Genomic DNA, 7500 nt, shown 5'->3' on the forward strand with positions numbered 1-7500 from the left:
ACATCACGTTGCTTTGGATAAAGGGCTTTCATGTAATTTTAGTGATTTTTTTATCATTAAATATGGTAATTAAATATGTAATAACTATACTATAACATGTTGTAGTGCCATCAAACTCACAGCACACATAAACCATCTTCTCTTGATTATACTACAACTCTTAGTTTGGTAAAATGTGCATAAATGTAATTTTAGTGATTTTTTATCATTAAATATGTAATAAAATATGTAATATCTATACTATAACATGTTGTAGTGCCATCAAACTCACAGCACACATAATATAAAAGCGTTAAGCATGATTTACTTTATGTGTGATGAAATATTTCGGTGACCCTAGAGCCTACAATGGTGACTATTTTTTTAATGATATCAATGTTAAAAAATCCCTTAAATTATTATTGCCTTTGTTGTTTCTATCCACTCTGGGCTTTCTGTGTGTGTGTGTGTGTGTGTGTGTGTGTGTGTGTGTGTGTGTGTGTGTGTGTGTGTGTGTGTGTGTGTGTGTGTGTGTGTGTGTGACATCTCTATAGTGGTGTTTGTGAGTAGGGTCCTGCTGTTGCTGTAGTTTTGGAAGTGGAGCAACATTTTACCTTCATGTTCCGGCAGTGAGATGTGACCGTCCTGTCAGAGTAATAAAGCATTTATTGTGTGCAAAGACGTGTGACTCTGTTTTATTTATCAGTAAATTAGGATTTTAGAAAAGGGAACTGAGGTTAGAGTGTCTGATTTAAAAAACTCAATCATCTCACCAGATGTGTTGACCTGCAGCAATTCTTTGGTTTTATTCACCCTGAGTTTTAAATCTGTTGATTTGTGCTTCAAACCCGATAAAATGGAGGGAAATTGATTTCACCTGTGGTGTTCAAAGACTTGAAAAATAATTGTTAAAACTTCAATTTAAGGTCATAATATTCAACATTAACTAGCAGCTTATTAGCATGCTAACTAGTAGCATACTGGCTGCTTATTGATCATTATTAAGCACTTATTAGTACCTTATCTACATGACCATAGTCTATAGTTAACAGGTCATTATCTAAGAGTTTGTTCTCATTACCTTCCTGATTACAGCTCATTGATAGAGAGTTAGGAAGTTGTTGAATATGAGTTATGATCTTGATATGCTTTTGTTTACTTCTACCTCATAAGAGTCGTACTGAGGGAAACATATTAAGATCATAATTCATGTTCAATCACTTCCTAACTGAGGAACCAATGAAAATGTGAAAATTGTGGAAAATAGGACCACAGCCTCCATACATGGGGCGTGCACAAAAACCACTAGACTACCTGCGCCCCCACAAAGACCAACATGACCTGACTGAGTGTTTGCACATGACTCAGTTTGTTGTTTGAATTAGACAGAATGGCTCTGATGTTCTTCCTCTGCTCTGAGTTTCCCAGAGTAAACCACAGATGAAGAAAGTCATTTGTATCCTGCAGAAAAAAACAAAAACACCTGATTGAAGTTTATATAAATGATATATCTCTTGATGATACTTTAACAATGATCCCAAAAAGAAGAGCTCACTCACATAGTGTATTCCAACATGATCATATATTTCATTAAATATATACAGAATGAAGACGTATCTGAACCATGACAGCAGCTCTCAGTCCTCCTCTTGATATTGTGCGCTTCAGCTTTTTGACTCTTTAATAAAAAATCCTAACCGTAGACTTTCAGCATTCAGTACAGAAGAAGTCGTGCAGCTGTGATTCTCCAGAAGTCCAGTTGAGTATTTAAATCACAAGTTACCTACAGACTGGATTATTTTACAATCCATGAGGGATCTTTTTTAATCGCCTCGTTCTCTGGACCCAAGATAGCAACTCCACAAGTCCTCTGACCGACGCCGAGGTATCTGCAGCGAGGGGGAAAACAAGACACGAGTTAACACTTGATGTGGGAATAAACGGGAACAGTTTGTCAGTCTGTTTTTTCTTTTAGCTTCTCATTCTCTTCATTTCTGAGTTATGTAAGGGGACATAAAGTTTGTACCTTTCAGCCACTTCCACCAGACTTTGGTGAGTGACAGCAAAAAGTCTTTCTCTGTGATTCTGCTTCATCTCATCGGTGACTCCGCTGAGGAAGCGACCCATTCCTGCAACACAAACACAGAGTGAACAAACCAGACGGCTAAGAGATAAAGTGGAGACAGTGACGGCTTTACAACAGAGACGGAGACTAAGTTAATAAAACTAATGAAGATCTCTTCATATCTGAACTTGCTTATAATTCAACTTTTTACTCATCATTTTATTCATTAATCCTTTAAAAGCTTTTAACCTCCATTAAAGACTTCTAATGTTGAAGTTGTCAGTGATGTACTGAGATGTTAAAGCTCCAGAGATCTGATTGGAGGAGGATCAGGTGAGGCATCCTGACAGCAGCTGGAGGGATCACTCAGTCGTTCCTCACCTTTGTCCGCGGGGGCCACAGGCGAGTCTACAGCCGAGAACACTGACAGTTTAGCTTCATCGATGTCCTGCTGAAGCTATTTAAAAGAACACTTTACTATATTGTATCTACGTGTAGAAAGGTGACTTTGAAAGTGTAGACTTACAAACGCCCCTTTCATTTCATTGAACACCACTCCTTTAAAGACCAGAGGGGAGTTGGGATCTGTTGGGTTTTCATTCTCCAGCCTCCAGCCCTCCTGCCTGCAAAATCAACACAAACAGAAATGAACTAGTGAAGAGCAGATTTCATCAGCGACTGTTTCAAACAAGTGATATCAGAAAGGTCTTGGACTCTTTTAGGCTGGCTACACACTCGACAATATTCAGATCTTAACCTATTTAAAAAACGTGGGAGACCAAAGACATGAGGACAGCTAAATGATTCTAAACATTATAATCCTCCGACTGCACACACTAGACGATTTGACCCGACTGTGAGACCACACACCTGCAGTTTGTAGAAACGAGTTCACAGTGGTGATCCCACAGACACGAGATCTCACAGAAACTCGTGTGATCAAACGTGACTTCAGAAGAAAAACAAATATGGAAGACAGTCGAGACATTAAAAAGCCACTCATGTTGTTACTCAAGCTGCTCTTCTTTTTCTATATTCCTCTTGGCTCAGGGCACAGTTATGTTTGTGTTCACTGGCATGTTTGTGAGCTGTAAAAGTGATGCTCTCTTCGCTCTCTTTTTGGCTACTGCAGGTATTCAGTCGGAGGCAGCCCGATCTGGAATGGTAAATATCAAACATGTTTTTGTATTTAGGATTCCAGATCGGGGAGGCTCTGACTCGATCAGGAGCTGTAAAATAATCATATTGACACCACACACTTGAAGATTATTTGGACAAATAAAAGGCCCAAAATCAGGCCTAAACTCCCCTAGTGTGAAGCCAGCCTCAGGACAAACAGTCCAACTAACAGAGTTAACAGCTGACTATAAAGACAAAATCTTCACTGAATATTTAAAAGTTGACTTTTGCTACAATGCTATCAAGTCAAATAAATACAAACATGAAACAAATATGAGAAGCAGCAGTCACCACTCACCAGAAATCCTGCTCTCGTAAACACGGGAAGAAAGCTGCATCCAGATAGACCGAGAGAAGATTCTGGAAGTCTTTTCCATTTTGGGTTGAGAACGGATACATGGTGTAGTCACTGGCTGTTTACGAAGGGAGGCAACAACAAAAAAACATGTCAGACATAAAGCTCATCAGCAAGCCAAGAATTAAGAAACAATCATCTGAAAGTCATTTTCTCTTCTAAAAGTGACCGGTAAAACTATTAAAAGATAAGCTAGCTAATTAGCTTTTTATTTAACTGTAGGAGGATTATATGTATGAAACATAAACTGTAAATATTAATGGATGAAGCCTGAGTGATGTCACCCATCTGTTACAGCAGGGGCTCCTGAGGCTCATCAGCAGCAGCCACCATGCTCGAAATCCTGTCTCAGTCTAACTTTCTAGACTGAGAGCTGGAGCTGAGGCGGGTTTTAAGGCTCTTGATGAACCGTTCACACCGCGCCCACCTGTCAATCATGTCAGCTACTTGGCTAAATATGGTTAACACGTATCGTTCCTCAAATCGGATTTGTTGTAGAAAAATACACTCTCCGTACAGTGTGTGCCCATGTGGACAACAACTAATCCAGGCTGTTAACATGTTTATTTATGCTGTAAAAACAGTTTTTTATTTGCATGTGTTGTGAGAATGTGAATTCCGGTGTTCTGGTGGAGCCAGCCTCTAGTGGACACTCGATGAACTGCAGGATTTTGCACTTCCACATTGGCCTCATTTTTCAACACTACACTGGTTGCTGCATGGTCAAATCAAATACTTTGTTGGAATGGGAATTATGTTTACAGCTAGTACCTGGTGAGGGATTGGTCTGATAACATTTAACTGTTAGTGTGAGGTTTTTTAAAACTATTTTTGATTGTTGTACTACTACTACTACTACTACTACTACTACTACTACTACTACTACTACTACATATCAAAATTCTTTCATTACTTGTAATCAAACCGACTTTTGCAAGGGGAGGCTTTGTAAATTAAAGCAGCAGTAGGAATCAGTAGGTTTGTATTTGAAACAGGATTATGACTTCAATCTGAGGTGAAGTACGTCTAAAGACAACATCAATGATCTGCTTCAATCATCGGTTTGACCATCTGATAGACAAAAACAAGGAATAAAGGTCAGGTCAATGTATTTAATCCAGTATGTGAACCACCAGTATGTGAAAACACCTCTTCCAATGGTGGTGAAGTTCAGTGGAACTCTGACGCCTCTCTGTCCAGCCTCTACAAGCTGGACAGGGGTTTAACTGGACTCCTGGAGACTCTGCTGAGTTCTGTAAGTCATTAGGGGACAATGTGTTAACATCTATGTTTTTTTTCCATGTTTCTACAGAAAGCTGATTATACTTTTCTTCACTGCACTCGCATACTACGGTACTTTGACGAAACCAGTAAAGCCAAATTTCTTGATTTCAATATCATATGTGGACGTAGGACATTCCTCTGACCAGTCCCTCTCGTTTTCCTTGCACCACAGCAGACATGGATCTCAGGCATTCTGTTAACCTTTCACCCTCGCACGTACACACACAGCCTGTTCTGAGCAGGGCTGAAATAGAGGGGTTTATAGGCATGATCAAATACAGGATCAGAGTGGATTTAGAACAAGAAACTTCACAGACATGTTTTGTGGAGCTCTGAGACTTATTTAAACATGTTGAAGAGGAGGAGAATATGTGACCTTTAAGTCATGAAGGCTGTCAGTGCTAGTGATGACTTTTGTTCTCTTATCTGTGCTGTATCGCTAACCATCTACCCAATTGATAGAAATATGTACAATGAGGTATCTTAAAACATGAATTATCATAATCTAAAAACATCATAACACAATACTAATCAGAAAGCACAGAGGCTGAAGGCTGCAGGAAATATTATCAGACAAAAAAAAGTGATGAGGAATATGTTTTTATGCTCCTGATATGTGGAAGACAGCGCATCTGAAAATCAAAGTAACAAAGTCTATGAATAATAAAATTTAAAACAACGTAAGACCTATCTTTTGAAACAGACTTTCAGTGGAGAGTAAAATGATAGAAGATGTCTTGTTTTAAAGACTTTTACTGATTGGATCCAAACGATTGATCGTTTATTGGTGGGATGTTAGTCTTCTAAAAGGTCGGACTTATAGCTGCACATTAGAAATGTATCTCATTCATAAAAGTATCCACTGTTTCAGCCAATACCATTCTCCTTATTTGACTGTTTAGGTGTCACTCTATTGTACTTAAAAAAAGAACGGCCATTTTGCAGTTTAAAACTAACGAGCCTCGGCCAGACTTAATAAATAACCTGATAATGACTGCAGAGTATATCAGTCAAAAATCCAAACGTCTCTAGTTGAGATATTTGTATTCACTGTTGCATCATTACCACAAAGTTTGATTAAACCAGTCTTCACTAACTATTATTGGGTCGAAATTCAAACATCTAAACCATTTATTCAAAGATCACTTTTAAAACGATGTATTGACACATTTCCTTAAGGTGGTGATGTTCAGTGGCACTCTGACGCCTCCCTGTGGTTTCTCAGATTTTGACAGCCCTGTATTGCAGGTGCTCACTTCAAGCTGCCTTCCCACATTAGTGTAACCACTGACCTGAGAAGGGACACTTAACCAGCCTCAGCCAGAATATGAACATACCTGATAATGAATGCTTTGTATATTTTATTCACTGTTGAAACATAACTACAAACTTTGATTTCACCAGTCCTGAGCCTACGTACTTGAGCCTGATAAAGAAGTGAAAGTGGGTAAACTGTAGAGTTGCAGTACTTAAAATCAGTCTGGGTCTTTTAAAGGTCTCGGCCTCGTCTCGTAATCTAAAGCATTTTTACTCGGCCTCATCTCGGTCTCGGATTTTAAAGCATTACCAATCAAGACTACCACTGATGGGCTATTTATCCACGTCATTACTGTGATAAGAAGGTAAACGCCCCTTTCTAAAAGAATAAAAAAAACTTCAATTCATGATTTGATTTATATCCCCCGGTTACTGCTGAAACCTTCTGGGTGTTACAGTTTAAGTGAGTGACACGCCCCCTGCACACAAGATGATGATTGTTTTATTTATATTTATGGTCTTGGTCTTATCTCAGTCTCGCCCTGCCTTGGTCTTGTCTCGGTCTCTGAGCACTCTGATTTCAGGTATGTCTTGGTTTCAGTTTATGTGGTCTTGACTACAACACTTGGTAAAACATACACAGATGAAACACAAATTTAAACTTCTGCGTACTATTTTATTGTACTTTTGTATGAATTCTCCAAAGTCTAACCTCTCTATTGCAGTACTACGTCTTTTAAGAATCTGTATGTTGTTGTTTGTTTGTACACTGTCTGTGTTGTCTTCTCCTTTAAAGCACAAGAAAACTTTTTTCAGTTATACAAAACAGCTCTATGAAACTGTAGATTTCAGAGGAAACCAAACATGAAGCTTTTCAATGTTTGCTTCAACTATTGTGAGCTGTAAGTTATTTAAAAACATCATGTGGTTGTTCAATGTTGTCTTTTAATCTTAACTGTATGATAAAACTCAGACTGACAAACTCACACTGTCCCTTTAAGATAATTCATCACATGAGTGAGGGCAGCATGGTAACCCCTCCCTATTGCTCAACTCCACTCTGTGCACACATTTCCTGGTTTCCTCTCCTTCACTAATATACGAGTGCAAGATAGGTGTAACCAACAAGTGAGCTCCCCAGCCCCGTGTAGCCTGGATCAGCAAATGAGCAGCGACAAAAGGACACTGAGGTATTTTTTGTCAGTATACTACTTCTACTACATATCCAAATTCTTCCATTACTTGTAATCAAACCGACTTTTGTAAATTAAAGCAGCAGTAGGAATCAGTCGGTTTGTATTTGAAACAGGATTATGACTTCAATCTGAGGTGAAGTATGTTTAAAGACAATATCAATGATCTGCTTCAATCATCAGTTTGA

The sequence above is a fragment of the Labrus bergylta genome, chromosome 4, assembly GCF_963930695.1.
Source record: "Labrus bergylta chromosome 4, fLabBer1.1, whole genome shotgun sequence".
Classification (NCBI taxonomy): Eukaryota; Metazoa; Chordata; class Actinopteri; order Labriformes; family Labridae; genus Labrus; species Labrus bergylta.